At 40.2% G+C, this 17509-nt stretch overlaps 1 long non-coding RNA gene across 1 annotated transcript in view; it reads left to right on the top strand.

Moving 5' to 3' along the window:
* The window catches only part of LOC115934967 (uncharacterized), a 111494-nt gene that overhangs the window by 51137 nt on the left and 42848 nt on the right, over positions 1 to 17509 (top strand). Inside the window, exon 7 of the long non-coding RNA XR_004070693.3 lies at positions 13386 to 13495. This is a non-coding gene — a long non-coding RNA (uncharacterized lncRNA). The remainder of the gene's footprint in view (positions 1 to 13385; positions 13496 to 17509) is intronic.

The raw sequence follows: 17509 nt of genomic DNA, 5'->3' as shown, positions 1-17509 counted from the left end.
AAAAAAAAAAAAAAAAAGAGCATTTTCTAGCCAGACACGGTGGCTCATGCCTGTAATCCCAGCACTTTGGGAGGCCAAGGCAGGAGGATCACCTGAGGTTGGGAGTTCAAGACCAGCCTGACCAACATGGAGAAACCCCGTCTCTACTAAAAATACTAAATTAGCCAGGCATGGTGCCTCATGTCTGTAATCCCAGTTACTCAGGAGGCTGAGGCAGGAGAATTGCTTGAACCTGGGAGGCAGAGAGGTTGTGGCAAGCCAAGGTTGTGCCATTGCACTCCATCCTGGGCAACAAAAGCAAAACTCCGTTTCAAAAAAAAAAAAAAAACCAGAAAAAAAAAGCATTTTCTGTTCACCCAGATGGTTATTAGTTCTAGTGCTCTTCACTCTTATTCATGGTTCTGAGTTTCCATCTCTTTTTATTTCTCTTCAGCCTCAAGAACTACCTTTAGCATTTCTCATAGTGTAGGCCTGCTTGCATCAAATCGTCTTAGTTTTCTTTCATCTGAGAATGTTTTTCTTTCTCCTTCATTTCTGAGGGGTATAGAATTCCCAGTTGACGGCTTTCTTTTTCTTGAAGCACTTTGAAGATGTTGTTCTACCCTGCTGGCCTCTGTGGTTTCTCATAAGATCAGCTATTAATTGAATTACTGTTCTCTTATATATATGTGTCATTTTATTGCTTGCCACTTTCTAGATTTGTTCTTTAATTTTGGCTTTCAGTATGTGACTCTGATGATACCTGTTTCTGCAAGATAGGCTTTGGCAAAAATCAAAATTTTAGGTCAAATAACAGCCTCACTGATTCCTTTACTGGCTAGAATGCAAAATGTGTAGAAGCACGTCAGGTTTCCAAGGAGAATCTTATCAAATCTTTAAAGAGCATGCAATTTAAATGCTATTAAGATTGACCAGAGCAAAATTCTTTGTATGAAGCAAGTATAATATTAATAACAAAATATGATTTAAAATTTACATAAAAAAGAAAACTACAGAAGAATCTCAAATATGATGACAGTCAGAATCAAATAACACATTTATAAAAATAATACACTGGCCAAGTGCAATGGGTCATGCCTGTAACCCCAGCACATTGGGAGGCCAAGGCAGGAGGATTACTTGAGGCCAGGAGATTGAGATCAGCCTAGGCAATGTAACAAAACTCCATCTCTAAAAAAAAAAAAAAAAAAAAAAAAATTAGCCAGGCATGATGGCATGCACCTGTAGTCCTAGCTACTTGGGAGGCTGAGGCAGGAAGCTAGCTTGAGATAAAGGCTGCTGTGAGCTATGATCATGCCACTACACTCTAGTCTGGGCAACAGAGAGCAAGACCCAGTCTCAAATAATAATAATAATAAAAATAATATACCATAATCAAGTGGGGTTTACTCTGTAAATCTAAGAATACTTGGCATCATGAAGCCAATTGATACAATTTGTCAAATTTAAGGAGATTTAAAGAGAAAATTCACAAATCATCTCTGCAAATACTAAAAAGATATTTGATACAACAGAATGCCCATTCTTGATTTTTAAAATTCAATAAAATAGAACTTGAAAAGTATTTTGCTAACATGAAAAAGATATATAAATAGAAATCCCAGAACAACACAAGGATGCCCACTATACCACTGGTATTTAATGTTTCATTGGAGGTGTTAACTCTCGCCATTAGATAACAGAAGAAAATCGGTAGTGTAAGAACTGAAAAGGAAGAGGAAAACTAACTCTTAATCCACCTGACAAAGGCCTAATATCCAGAATCTACAAGGAACTTAAGCAAACTTAGAAGAAAACAAACAACCCCATTAAAAAGTAGGTGAAAGATATGAACAGACACTTCTCAAAAAAAGACATACATGTGGCCAAGAAATATGTGAAAAATAGCCCAACGTCACTGATCATTGGAGAAATGCAAATCAAAACCACAATGAGATACCAACTTGTGCCAGTCAGAATGGTGATTATTAAAAAGTCAAGAAACAACAGATGCTGGTGATGTTCCAGAGAAATAGGAACACTTTTACACTGTTGGTGGGAATGTAAATTGGTTCAACCATTGCGGAAGGCAGTGTGGTGATTCTTCAAAGATTTAGAACCAGAAATGCCATTTGACCCAGCAATGTCATTACTGGGTATGTATCCAAAGGAGTATAAATTATTCTGTTCTAAAGACACATACACATGTATGTTCACTGCAGCACTATTCACAACAGCAAAGATATAGAATCAACCCAAATCCCCATCAATGATAGACTGGATTAAAAAAAATGTGGTACATATGCACCATGGAATACTATGCAGCCATAAAAAGGAATGAGATCATGCCCTTTGCAGGGACATGGATGAAGCTGGAAGCCATTATCCTCAGCAAACTAACACAGAAACAGAAAACCAAATGCCACATGTTCTCACTTATAAGTAGGAGCTGAACAATGAGAATACATGGACACAGGGAGGGGAACAACACTTACTAGGGCCTGTTGGGGCAGGGTGGGGTTGCGGGAGAGCATTAGGGAAAAGAGCTAATGCATGCTGGGCTTAATACCTGGGTGATGGGTTCATAAGTGCAGCAAACCACCATGGCACACATTTAGCCTATTTAACAAACCTACACATCCTGCATATATACCCTGGAACTTAAAACACACACACACACACACACACACACACACACACACACACACACAGAATAAAATTTTTTTTTAAAGAAAAGAACAAAATAAAAAATGAATGCAGGAAAAATATTAATATAGCTATAAAACTATTTGCAAATGGTATAATATTTGATTTGTCTTATAAAACACATAAGAGAATTGAATAAAACTGCAATATTTGTAAAGTAGCAAGATTTAAATTAATATGAAAAAGTAGGTAGCCTTCACATTTGCAAACGATATACAGAAAAACAGATAATCTTGCTATTTATCATTGCAATAAACAAGATAAAATAGCTAGAAGTAAGCTTAACATGAAATGGGCAACACCTGTACCTAAGAAAAACTTTAAAATACTGTTGAAGGAGAAGAAAAGTATACTTAAACAAATGAAACAATGTATCTCATGTTTCTTAATGCAAAGACTCAACATCATTACAATGTTCATTCTACTTAATGAAGCTAACAAAATCCAAGCAAGAATAGCCAACAAACCTTGAAAATCTCCAGATATTGCATATAACATAAGACTTCATTGATTAAAACACTTTAATATTGACCTATGAATGGAGACACCAGTGGACAGAGTAGAAATTCCAAAAACAGGGACAAACACATGTAGGAAATTGAACTGGAAAAGATGGCATCTCAAATCATCTTTAATAAATTGCATGAAGACAATTGAGTAAAAGGTAATGCTGGATCCATAGTTCCTATCATACATCACGATAAATACCAAATGGATAAAAAATTTAAATGGAAAAAATAAAATCAAATAAATATTTAAGAAAATATAGATACATTTTATTATAGAACTACAGTTGGGAAGATCTATCTACCTATCATTCCACTTCCAAAACCTAAAGAGAAAATAATGATTAAATCAAATGCATAAAAATAAAAACCTTAAACATGGCAAACAACAACAAAAACACAAACACAAACAAAATCCAAAGACAAAAGAAAAACTGGTCAAAACATTGCAATTTGTAAACAAACGCTGATCTCCTAAGTACCTAATAGCTCCCAGAAATCAAGATTTTTAAAACCTACAGTAATAGGAATGGGGAAAGGACATGACACAAAAGTTCACAAATGGCCCTTAAAGGTATGACAATATTCTGTTTTTCTCATGATAAGAAATCAGGCTGGCATGGTGGCTCACCCCTATAATCCCAGCACTTTGGGAGGCTGAGGTGGGCGGATCATTTGAGGCCGGGAGTTCGAGACCAGATAGGCCAGCATGGTGAAACCCCATCTCTACTAAAAATACAAAAATTAGCTGGCCATGGTGGCACACATACAAGGCCTGTAATCTCAGCTACTGGGGAGGCTGAGGCATGAGAATCATTTGAACCTGGGAGGTGGAGTTTGCAGTGAGCCAAGACAGTGCCACTGCACTCCAGCCTGGGCAACAGAGAGAGACCCTGTCTCAAAAAAAAAAAAAAAAAAAAGAAAAAAGAAAAAAGAAGAAATCAAATATTAAAACCACACTAAGAAAACACTTGTCATCTGCTGGATTGGCAAAATCCAGAAGTGTGATACACTTCCTTGGGCAAGGCTGTGTAGGAACAGGTACCCTCAAACATTTACTGGTGGGAGAATAAAATGCTACAACGTTCCAGGAAGAGAGACTGGCAATAGCTATCAACATTACAGATGCATTTACCCTTTAATCCCCCAACGTCATGTCTCAGTATCTAGCCATTAGTTACACCTGTACACATAAAAAATAGCACAAGAAAAAGGATGCTTCTGGCAGCATTGTTTGCAATAAAAGAGACTGAAAACTACTCAAGAGTCCAACAACTAGGAGACTGGTTGCATAAAATCTAATACATTCATGTATTAGAATAATCTGCAGCTGTCAAAAAGAGCGAGAAGGATGTCACATATGGACATGGAGAAAGCTCTATGATATATTAAGTGAAAAGAAAGGCAAGGTGTAGAACAGAAAAACCGTATCTTTTGTATAAGAGAGAAATAGAAGAATATTTATTCATATGTGTATAACAAAATAGTGTAAAGATAAACAGAAACTCAAATAATAATGTAGAGTGGGCAAAGGAGGAATTTGGTGGATAGAACAGAGAAGGGCAAAATGTCCCAGTGTACCTTCTTAGACAGATTTTTATTTTTATTATTTTTTTTTAGACAGAGTCTTTCTCTGTTGCCCAGACTAGAGTGCGGTGGCATGATTTCAGCTCACTGCAACCTCCGCCTCCGGGGTTCAAACGACTCTCCTGTCTCAGCCTCCCGAGTAGCTTAGACTATAGGTGCATGCCACCACAGCCAGCTAATTTTTGTATTTTTAGTAGAGATGGGGTTTCATTATGTTGGCCAGGCTGGTCTTGAACTCATGACCTTAAGTGATCCTCCTGCCTCGGCCTCCCAAAGTGCTGAGATTACAGGCGTGAGTCACCACACCTGGCCTTAGAGAGTTTTGATTTTTCTTTTTTTTTTTTTTTTTTTAAGACAGAGTCTTACTCTGTTACCCAGGTTGGAGTACAGTGGTGCAATCTCAGCCCACTGCAACCTCCACTTCCTGGGTTCAAGTGATTCTCTTGCCTCAGCCTACTGTGTAGCTGGGATTACAGGTGTGCGCCACCATGCCACCATGCCCAGCTAATTTTTGTATTTTTAGTAGCAGAGACAGGGTTTTCCCATGTTAATCGGGCTGGTCTCCAACTCTTGACCTCAGGTGATCTGTCCACCTTGGCCTCCCAAAGTGTTGGGATTACAGGCGTGAGCCACTGCTCCTGGCCAGTTTTGAGTTTTGAGCCATGTTCAAAAAATTTTTTTGAAGGGAAAATAAACTCAAGATATGGGAAATTTTCCAAGAATGTTGTTATTTAGTAAAATAACGCATGGCTTCTGTCTTGCTAGTTGTGGTCTTGGGGGTGGTCACATGTGGGAGAGACTCTTATCTGGCCAGGAAGACGGGGCAGAGCATAGGGCGTCAGTGCTCACAGAGGCGGCAGCCAGGCCTTAAGCCATCCAGAACAGTCAGGACATTCGCACAGTTTATCTTGGCCCCACGCACGGCCTGATTCCACTCATTGTCTTGGCTCCCTGTGGTAGCTAGCAGGTCATGGGACCGCCTTGGGAAAAAAAAGTAATGGGCTATCCAGGCAGGTTCCACTCCCTGTAATCTGTCCCTGAGGAAGGTCCCGAGAAACATTACCAAGACTTTTCTTTGAAATGCCTTTCTATAATTACTTTTTCTGTCTCAGGAAGACAGTTTCATTGCACCTAATCTAAATTTAGGTTTCCTGATTCCATTCCATTCCTCATGGAAACAGTTTGGATGATCCAAATAATGACCGCCTTCACTGATGTTTTAAGGAGGTGAAATTCATACATGATTCCCCTCACCAGAGCTTAAGCTAGCTAAGGGTGAACAGCCTCGAGTGTTTCCCCTGGTAGCCCTGGGGAAACTGGAGCTGTGGGCTTGTTCACACTGTTGCTCAAGTATCCTGACCTTCTGGGGCAATGAGACAAAAAAAAAAAAAAAAAAAAAAAAAAATCACTAGTTCTAGCATTGTCCTTTTAGCTTTGCCTCTAGCATCCTTTAAAAGACCATATTCTCCACAATTCACAGAAATGGAGGACAGCATTAATGTTGACAAAAAGTACAGGTAACTGTCCCAGGGCCCCAACAGATGCCCCTAGGGCCAGATGAAAGTGCTATCTGCCTTAATTCAAACTGTGCAGCGGGGAGATCAAAGACTTTGAAGGACAGTCACCCCACATTCTGTCCTCTCAGGAATATGCAGCAAACAGTAATGAAAATATATGCCTAACCCAGGTGTATAAGATCCCTCTGCCTTCCAGCTGGCATGTCCTCTAACTCCTTGCTACTGAAAGCATGGTCTATACATAGACCCTAGGATCAGCCGCACCAGGGAGCTTGTTAAAAATTCAGAGTGTCAGGCCCTACCCCAGATATGCTGAACCAGAATCTGCATTTTAACAAGATCCCCGGGTGACTCACAATCACATTCAAGTTCACAGAAAGCTGCTCTGACCTGCGGGTGCAGGCAGAATGTTGTCTCATTCTGGTCTGTGCTCTTCCTTTTACCTGCCCTTCTCTCACGATTGAAACATCTTCCGGGTACGGAGTCTTAGTCCACCCTATAGGTGCATGGGAACCACGGAAGCAAAGGGGTGGGAAGAATCTCCCTTTCCTGGCCATCCTCTCCTCTCCATGTCCACAAAGCAAAACCACCAGTCAGCAGCTCAAAGCAACTATCTCTATTTTGGAAACTGGGGACACGTTTAGGAGCACTTCCTAAACTAGGAGAGGCTAAGTTAAAGCTCTCACCCATTTGAACTCTACCCATCTCAAGATTCCTCTTCTACAGTTCCATCCACCTCCCAGGCATGGGGGCGGCCTTCCTCTCCCCACTCAAAAAGAGCTCTGACGTCTCACTCTTCCTACCATCCTCCCTTCACCCTTGCAATGAGCCATATCTGTGAATTTCTTTCTAAAGTTCTAGGTTTCAGTTAGGCAGGGACTGGTGCTGGTGACTCTAGGGCCCCTTGTTGGTGGTGGAGATGGCACTTCCTGATCTGATTTGCTGCTCAACTTTCGCACCAGTGTGAGTTGCAGATGGATGAGTTCTAACTGGGGGACTTATTAAAATAGTTTCTCATGGAGAGGCAGTTCAGTGTAGTGGACAGAGCAAAGTATGGAGCCAGAATCCTTGAATCAAATCCCAAATCGACCTACAATAGCACCAGGTAGGCACTGGATAAGTATCTGCTATCCTTATATAGGTGCAAATAATGTCTGGAAATATTTCAGAATGCTGCAGGCTTGTGAATTGAAAGAGCAATTTGAAGTGATTATCTGAGAGCTTCATACAGGCTCACTGGAGGGAAAAGTAACATTTATGCTTAGGAGCCCCAAGACCATTTGCAATAGGTAGAGAGAGGAATCAATGTTTCTTGTTGCTTCTTCCTCAAACTTCATCTCCTGACTTCACAGGTAGGCTTATCACTCCCAGCTTGAATTGCTTATGGACATTGTTTCCCGTTGCTTCTATTCTGTTGTTTTACTTGACTATCCCAGTGCTCTTTTCCTATTGCAGAAGTTTGTCTAGTGGGCACCTTTACTAACCTCCTTCTTAAAAATGGTGTTGGAATACAGAAGTTAACATGAAATAATTTCCACATAATTGTATAACTATAAGGAGTAGAACTCAGGAATCAGAGGAGCTATGTGCAGATAGAGAGGAAGTTTCTCTTTTTAAAGGTACACTAATTGTAATAAGATCTTTTTTTAATTCAGGAGTACTGAGAATAGATTTCAGCAAATTTGGATCTTTGAAAACAATACTCCTCAAGTTACTAGGTCTTCTGTGTGGTGAGTCAGCCCAGGGGTGACATCCTGCACTGTGTAATTGCTGGCATGGCTTTGGGAACCATTGCCAGGCTGGTTAACTTAGTTTAGGTATTAAGAAGATATGAATTCTAGTTTGACTTGTGCCAAAGCATACAGAAAAGAATAAAAGAAGGTGTTTTTAAATTTATTTTTGTTTTATTTTATTTTTTACAGAGCCTTGCTTTGTCACCCAGGCTGCTGGAGTGCAGTGGCACTATCTCTGCTCACTGCAACCTCCGGCTCCTGGGTTCAAGCGATTCTCCTGTATCAACCTCCTGAGTAGCTGAGATTACAAGCGTGCATCAGCATACCTGGCTAATTTTTGTATTTTTAGTAGAGACAGGGTTTCACCATGTTGGCCAGGCTGGTCTTGAACTCCTGGCCTCAAGTGATCCGCCTAACTCAGCCTCCCAAATTGCTGGGATTACAGGCATGAGCCACTATGCCCGGCTGGAAGGAGCTCTTTACTGTCACATCGGTTGCAATTTGTGTGTGGGTTTAGAGCATTTCTAGATTTTCTATGAAATTTGGAAAGTTATTTTTACTTTCTTTAAAATGGTAGAGATGTCTAATGAAGTGAATCTAAACAAATAGAGAAAAGGACCATTTGTACAGTATAACTATAAAAATTCCAATTTGAAGAAACCAAAAGATCATCTACTACAACAATTCATAAAATGTTGGCATCCCTTCAGTAGTATCCTTGTTAGAGATTGCTTTATCATATAGCGGGGAAATATACAGCTGTAGGAACCAAATAGACCAGGGTTTAAATATCAGTCCCATCACTTCCTGGCTATTTTACCTAAGTCAAATTGCTTAATTTCTATTAGCCTCAGTTTTCTTATCAACGAAATGGTGCATAAAAGCTACCCTGTATGTGGTGGGTAAAAATTAAATGAGATTTTATATATATATAAAGCACTTAGCACTATGCCTATGTATACTATAAAAAATGTCATACACACCGGGCACAGTGGTCATGCCTGTAATCCTACCTACTACTTTGGGAGGCTGAGGCAGGAGGATCACTTGAGGCCAGGAGTTCAAGGCCAGCCTGGGCAATATGGTAAGACCCTGTCTCTACAAAAAATTTAAAATTTAGCCAGGCATGGTGGCCCCTGCCTATGGTGTCAGCTACTCAGGGGGCTGTGGCAAGAGGATCACTTGAGCTCAGGAGGTTGAGGCTGCAATGAGCTGTGATTGCACCACTGCACTCCAGCCTGGGTGACAAAGTGAGACCCTGTCTCAAAAAAAAAAAAAAAAAAAAAAAACAAATCATACAAAGCACTTAATAAAACTTAAAAGCAAAACCATACAAAACTCTCAGTTCTGTGAGCTTTTTAACTTGCCTACCTACTTTGAAGTGTTGTCATTAGGGATAGAATTATATATTTAAAGTACCTATCACATGGTAGAGACTCATTAAGTTAGAAGGGCCATTATTATTTCTTCCAGATGATCATTCTACATCATTCATTCATTCATCAAATATTTAGGCGGAATTGACTGTGTGCCAGTGGTTTGAGGGAACTCAATGAGTGAGACACTTGTGTTCCTTGTTCAAGTCTGGAGGTGATTGGCTTGAGGTGGTTTGAGTGTGACAGGCAGAGAGAAGCAGAAGTTTGGGGCTAAGTGACAGGTAGGTGTTGGTGCCATTGACTAATCTAGGGCAGGTTGGAGGAAAATAAGACTTTGGGGCAGAAGAGGATGAAGAAGAAATCAAGGGTTCTATTTTTCCTGTGTTAAGTTCAAGATGCTCATGAAACATTCAAGTGGAAGGTCATGGAGGTAGCTGAATATATAAGGCAAGAGAGATTTGACTGGAGAAAACAATGGTTTCATTATGACATATACATGGCATTTAAAACAACAGAGCTTGATGAGGTGCTGAAGAAAAAGTGTGTAAAAGAGAAGAGAGGCCCAAACTGAAATCTGAGGAGCCTCAACATTCAGAACTCAACTGGGCGCTGTGGCTCAAGCCTGTAATCCCAGCACTTTGGGAGGACGAGGCAGGCAGAACACCTGAGGTTAGAAGTTTGAGACCAGCCTGGCCAACATGGCCAAACCTCGTCTCTACTGAAAATATAAAAATTAGCCGGGCATGGTGGCGAGCGCCTGTAATCCCAGCTACTCTGGAGGCTGAGGCAGAAGAATCTCTTGAACCTGGAAGGCGGAGGTTGCAGTGAGCCGAGATCACACCACTGCCCTCCAGCCTGGGCGACAGAACAAGACTCCGTGTCAGGAAAAAAAAAAAAAGAAAGAAAAGAAAAGAAAAGAAAAAGAAAAAGAAAAGAACTCGATGGAGCGCAAGTAGCTGAGTAATGCCCCAGGAAGCCGGCATCATTGTTGGACAGCTCAGATGTTCAGGATGTTTCATTTTGAGCCTACCTCATTGGAATTTCAAAATATTGGCCTCTTTGGAGCAATACAGAGCAAGTCTGTTCCTTCAAGTAGATGAAAAGCTCCTTGCATGTCTTCCGTTGGACTTCTCCCCTTTAGCTTAAAAATATCCACAGTCCTGAAACATGGCTCAGAAGCAGATATTACCCAAACCCTACTCTTAAGGCTCAGCCAGCCAGCCACATGCAGGACCCTGAAGCAAATAAGAGGGTAAGTACAAGGAAAACAGATGAATCACTTTGAAAACCCACTGCTGTTGTCTGAATGAAGCATGACTGTGGCTACAACAAACAGCAGTTGTATAAAGCAAGGTCTTTCAGAGAAAACCGTAAGACAAAGAGAGCACATTCTACAGTCAGTTGTGCTTCAAGCAGTATCTTTAAAATTATGGAGTAGGAAGGCATGTACTAGTGATGTCAAAGCAACTGCAAACCAGCTGGACTTCAACTAGAATTTAGTCAGATGTTCATGTTTCCTCCTGGAGTTCATTATTCCAGAGAATTCGTTTGTCTTTGCTCAATTTTTGTTTTTTGTTTTTGTTTTTGTTTTAAAAGACAGGGTCTCAGGCCAGGCGTGATGGCTCATGGCTGTAATCCCAGCACTTTGGGAGGCCGAGGCAGGCAGGTCACTTGAGGTAGGGAGTTTCAGACCAGCCCAGCCAACATGGTGAAACCCCATTTCTACTAAAAATACAAAAATTAGCCGGGCGTGGTGGTGAGCACCTGTAATCCCAGCTATTCAGGAGGCTGAGGCAGGAGAATCGCTTGAATCCAGGAGGTGGAGGTTGCAGTGTGCCAAGATCGCACCACTGCACTCCAGCCTGGGTGACAGAGTGAGATTCCATCTCAAAAAAACAAAAAAAAGACAGGGTCTCACTTTGTCACCCAGGCTGGAGTGCAGTGGCTTTTTTTTTGTTTTTAGACGGAGTTTCGCTCTTGTCACTCAGGCTGGAGTGCAATGGCACGATCTTGGCTCACTGCAACCTCTGACTCTCGGGTTCAAACAATTCTCCTGCCTCAGCCTCCCAAGTAGCTGGGATTACAGATGCCCACCAGCTTATTAAGCACACCCAGCTTATTTTTGTAGGGATGGAGTTTAATCATTTTGGCCAGGCTGATCTCGAATTCCTGACCTCAGGTGATCCATCTGCCTCAGCCTCCTAAAGTGCTGGGATTACAGGCATGAGCCACTGCTCCCAGCCTAGTGCAGTGGCTTGATCATAGCTCACTGAAGCCTCGACCTCCTAGGCTCAAGCAATCCTCCCACCTCAGTCTCCTAAGTAGCTGGGACTCAAGGTGCATGCCACCACGTCCAGCTCAGTTTGGTTTTGATTTCCATTTCACAACTCTGATATAGTGCGTTTGTTACTCAGCTATGTAACTTTATATTTGAATACCCATTAATTGACTTTGACATCACCCCAAGCTTTGCCCTCCACTCTTAATTTAGGATCCAATATTTACCTACTACTTTAGTTCTTACCTAGGTTTTGGTCCTGCTGTATCCTGACATATCTAGGGAAAGCCACATGCAAAAACCAATACTGTAGGTAAACACTCCAGCCATTATCCAAAGGTCATATTTTGCAGATGTGCTCTGTGTGGAACTGGAAATTGATCTGCATTCATTTTTCAGACACCTCTGCATATATAACAGTGTTGGTACCTAGTAATTTCCCGAGCAAGAGACAGCTGATAATCAAAGTGTTTGGACTGCTCCTGCCTGACAGAACTGTGAGATATGGTCTTCACATCTAGGTACTAAGTATCTGACCAGATAGATTGTTGAGGTAGTTCTACTCAGGGTACTATGATGCAGGTCTGGAATTTACTTCTCTTTGTGATGTTAACCATCACCCAACCATGGGACCATTGGTGTGAGTCTTTCCACCTTTCTAAGGTTCACTCCCTCATTAGCATCTCATCCTAAGGACACCTTCTACCTCCTTGTCCTCTAAGCAATGCTTTTCAAACCCTACAGACCAGTGGCTGCATCAGAATAATGAGGAAGGGCTTTTGGAATACTATGCAGCCATGTCCCTCTGCAGGGACATGGATGAAGCTGGAAACCGTCATTCTCAGCAAACTAACACAAGAACAGAAAACCAAACACCACATGTCCTCACTCATAAGTGGGAGTTGAACAATGAGAATACATGGACACTGGGTAGGGGCATCACACACCGAAGCCTGTCGGCGGGTGGGGGGCTGGGGGAGGGAAAACATTAGGAGAAATACCGAATGTAGATGACAGGGTTGATGGCTGCAGCAAACCACCATGGCACATGCATACCTATGTAACAAACCTGCACGTTCTGCACATGTACCCCAGAACTTAAAGACTTAAAGTATATATATATAGTATATATATATGATATGAATATTATATTCTTCAGGAGATTTTGATTCAATAGGCCTCAGGTGAGGCTAAAACCCTACCTTTTCTAATGTTCCTTGTATGATTCTGATGAGTAACCAGGTTGGGAATCACACTTACAGAAAGTCCAAGTCAGGAACAGGAGGTTATGACTTCCTGGGCCACATCTTCTCTCTGGTCTCACTCTATGTGGTTAGCTTCATCCAGTAAGCCCTTTGGTCAGTTTGTTCCCATTCTGACCATTATGATTCCTCATAATGGTTCTGTTCTAATTCTCCTGACTTAATGGACTCATTGGTCATTCCAGATGCTCTGATCCTAATAATCCTTTTGATACTCTGTTCTAATTTACTAAGAAGAGTCACCAATTTTGTTTCTGTGGTTTGGTATGAAATAAGGTGGCAGAAACAGCACTCTCCAAATATCCATGCACTCCTGACATTTTTCAGCAGCCCACATTACTAATTCTGGCTGAGGGATTGGGAGCAGAAGAGACACGTGTCATCTCTGAGTTGAGGCTGTTAAGAGCTGGTGCAACTTTCTATTCTTCTCTTCCCCTCTAGCAGTGACCTGAGAAGCTACATATTGACATGGCGCTACCACGGGTGGAGGAGCGTGCATTGCTGAATCACAGGATGAAGGCGAATCCCTGCCAGCCTCCATCCATCTCTCGGTGAGCAATAAATAAACTGCTTGCTGAGCTACAGAAATTTCAGGGTTGATTTGTTACCACAGCATGGCCTACCCTGTCCAGGACTAAACAAAACTGATTTCTTGGTAAAATGCTGCCAAGATAACTAAGCCGACCCATCACGACCCAATTTCCTAATTTCTTGTTCTCTTTCCTTTCCAAATAGCACATAGCGGACACCCATTGGAAACCACAAAGACAAAATAATGCTAGTTACAAGGGATGAAACAGCTCATTAGTGAAAGAAAAAGTAGCTCCCACTTAAACTGTGATTGACCTTCCAGGAAAGTCATTTTCAATCATATTTAAATCCTTTAACATTTCCCTCCTCTTGTTCATTCTATACCAAAGGTGGCAGACTCTTATGTGAGGGTAAAATGCATGGAGTAGGCAGATCTAAAACAATGGGTAATGTGGGGCTTTGCACTTAAGAACAGAGCAAATAGAAAAGGGCTTGGCCATCTGAAGATATTCAAATTAGTAAAAGTAATAGCTCTGGCTAATTAAGAGACTGCAGCCCCAATCAGCCTGCCACCAGCAGCTATGAACTGAAGCTAGACATACCACTAGAACTCCATCAGGTCTAAAAATCATTTTTGAATTTTAGTATATACATGTCAAAATACTATGCAGCCATTCAAAAATATGAAGCATGCTGGATGCAGTAGCTCATGCCTATAATCCCAACACTTGGAGAAGCTGAGGTGGGAGGATTTCTTTTCTTTTCTTTTTTTTTTTTTTTGAGATGGAGTCTCACTCCATTGCCTAGGCTGGAGTGCAGTGGCACCATCTCAGCTCACTGCAGCCTCCACCTCCCCAGTTCAAGCGATTCTCCTACCTCAGCCTCCCAAGTAGCTGGGATTATAGGTGCGTGCCACCACACCCAGTTAATTTTTGTATTTTTAGTAGAGACGGGGTGTCACCATGTTGGCCAGGCTGGTCTCGAACTCCTTGCCTTAGGTGATCCACCCACCTCGGCCTCCCAGAGTGCTGGGATTACAGGCTTGAGCCACCACGTCCGGCCTGCCTTCCTGCTTAATACCCACAGAATGAGCACTCTCCAGAGGAGTCAACAATGCCTGTTTGGTAAGGAGTATTTCTTTAGCCCAAGAGTTCAAGAATGGCCCTGGCAACATAGCGAAACTCCATCTCTATAAAAAATTTAAAAAGTTAGCTGGGCATGGTGATGCACGCTTTTAGTCTTAGCTACTTAGGTGGCTGAGGTGGCAGGATCTTTTGAGCCTGGGAGGTTGGGGGCAGTAAGCCATGATCTCAACATTTCACTCCAGTCTAGGCAATAGAGTGTGACCCTGTCTCCAAAATAAATAAATAATAAATAATAAATTAAAATATGACATAGAAGAATAGTAACTGGGAAGAAAAATTACTTACAATATATTTGTAAGTAATATATTGTATTTGTAAGTACAATATATTACTTACAAATAAATACAATGTTACTTACTTGTAAATTAACTTGTAAATTACTCGTAAATTGTAAAGTAAATACAATATTACTTACAAATAAATACAAATAAATACAATGTATGTATTTGTAAGTACAATACAAAAGAATACAATATATTTATGTGTTTTTAAAATTAAAAACAATTATAATAAAATGTGTTGAAAAAAAGACTAGAAGTAGGGTTCATGTACCTAATTAACGGTTGATATCTGTAGGTTGCAGGCTTTTCACACTCTCCTAAAATAAACATGTATTGTTTTGTAGTCATCAGGAAAGAAATGTTATCTTAAAAATTCGTATCTTGGAATAAAGGGCAAATATATCACTATGTTAACTACAAAAATTACTGATTTTTAAATTCTAACTATATAATGTGTACTGTGATGTCTTGTGTGTTTGGTGTGCTTTAAATCAATGGTTGTACTAAATTACACAGAAACTAACCTGCAACTGCCACTCATCTACAAGTTCTAGTTAAGTTGAAACATATATCTATTACCCTTTATATATTTCAGAAGAAAATTTTGCTCATTTTAGTGATCATCATAATTATATGGCAAAAGAGAACAAACCACATCTTAAAAACATAACAGCACGGGGGCAAGTGGTAACAGACAATGGAAAATATCCTGTAATTACAGCTGCCAAAAGAATGCAAATAATTAAGAAAACTTTTTGTTCTCCAAGTTTTTGTTCCACTGTTTATTCATTGGAATGACTTGGTATTTGGTGAGTTCCCAACAGGCTTGAGACTGGTTCATTAAGCTCTAATCTGATTAGGACTTTTTGTTTCTTTGTTCTCTGTGTCCTCAGGTGGCAATTTTGGCAGAACATCATAAATTTTTGCCCTGCATCTAGGTACAGTAACATAACTTTGCCTATGTATTACATAATAAGAATACAATTCTCGGGCATCAATCCTAAAAAGGCAACTCTAGTTAATCAAGTCTACTTCTGTCCAAATAATCTTCAACATATGGATTTTACTTGTAATACACATGTGTATCACTGCACTAGATACACATTTATGTATGGATAGCCAGGCATATATATTTTCCCAGAGCAATTCCCAGATGAACATTTTACTTTTTAAAAATGTTTTAAAAAACTTTTTGAAAAGTTTTCCTAAATCTTATTTCTCTAAATAAAGGTTGACTTAATGTATTTGAATCAGGTGGCAAGACGGGTGAAAAACATGGTAAGGAAGGTTATTTGTCAGAAAAAGAAACTGCAATATAAGACCAGTTGGATAAGAAGAATTACAAGACCATCAGGAGAAGGCTTTAAATTAAATATGAAATACAGCTAGGGCCCAGTAAAGTCTTCAATATTGAAGAGCTAGTATGAGTCACCTTGCTATGCCAGGGGGCAGAAAGATTGTTGGGGGGAAATGGCCACTAGACGCTGTCTACAGTCACTGCTGGATTATCCTGGAGGCACAGATAAATAAATAAATACGTATCAGAAAATTTTCACTTCAATAAATTCACCCAGACTTTTATAATCAATAAATCATCTAGAAAGAAAAGCCATTCTGCTACCAGCATACTTATGAACTTTATGTTAGTTCAAAAAATAAAATGGTATTTGTATTTATGTATGGAGGAGCTCAGGGACTCTAAAAGTCTTATTCTGGTCCTGGCAACAATTCAGGTGAATAGGGAATGAAAATGAAGACCCATGTCAGGGCAGGTCCTGGATGAGATTTCAGAAAGTTTTGGACGAGACAAAGGTCCTAATAGAGGTGGGTGGGCTTAAGGTTCTGGGCAGCTCTGGAATGGTGGCTGTGTGCACTCTAACAGGGTAGAAATAGTGGTCTTCATACACTTTCCTGACAGCATGCCATCATCTGGATATGCAGTCCTCAGCTCTTGGAGCAGCAGGTGGTTTAGGGAAGACCTATGCTTCCTGCAGGAGGCATTTGAATGGCAATCAGTTTTGTAACATGTGCATTGTTTAAAGTGTTTCGTTCCTCACACATGAGTATGGAAAAAGAGTAGTCTAGAAAATGTACTGAGTATAGAAAATGTATGGAGAGTGTAGTAAATGTATTAAGTATAGAAAATGTACTGAGTATAGAAAATGTATTCAGAGTATAGAAAATGTATGGAGAGTGTAGTAAATGTATTAAGTATAGAAAATGTACTGAGTATAGAAAATGTATTCAGAGTATAGAAAATGTACTGAGTATAGAAAATATATTGAGAGTATAGAAATGTATTAGAGTATAGAAAATGTATTTAGTAGAGTATAGAAAATGTAATGAGTATAGAGTATAGAAAATGTATTGAGTAGAGTATAGAAAATGTATTGAGTATAGAAAATGTATTGAGAGTATAGAAAATGTATTGAGTAGAGTATAGAAAATGTATTGAGTACAGAAAATGTATTGAGAGTATAGAAAATGTATGGAGTAGAGTACAGAAAATGTATTGAGTAGAGTATAGAAAATGTATTGAGTAGAGTCTAGAAACGTATTGGGTATAGAAAATATATTGAGTAGAGCATAGAAAATGTATTGAGTATAG

Source organism: Gorilla gorilla, chromosome 5, assembly GCF_029281585.2.
Source record: "Gorilla gorilla gorilla isolate KB3781 chromosome 5, NHGRI_mGorGor1-v2.1_pri, whole genome shotgun sequence".
Classification (NCBI taxonomy): Eukaryota; Metazoa; Chordata; class Mammalia; order Primates; family Hominidae; genus Gorilla; species Gorilla gorilla.
The sequence above is the reverse complement of the archived record's forward strand: the minus strand, read 5'-3'. Positions and strand labels throughout refer to the sequence as shown.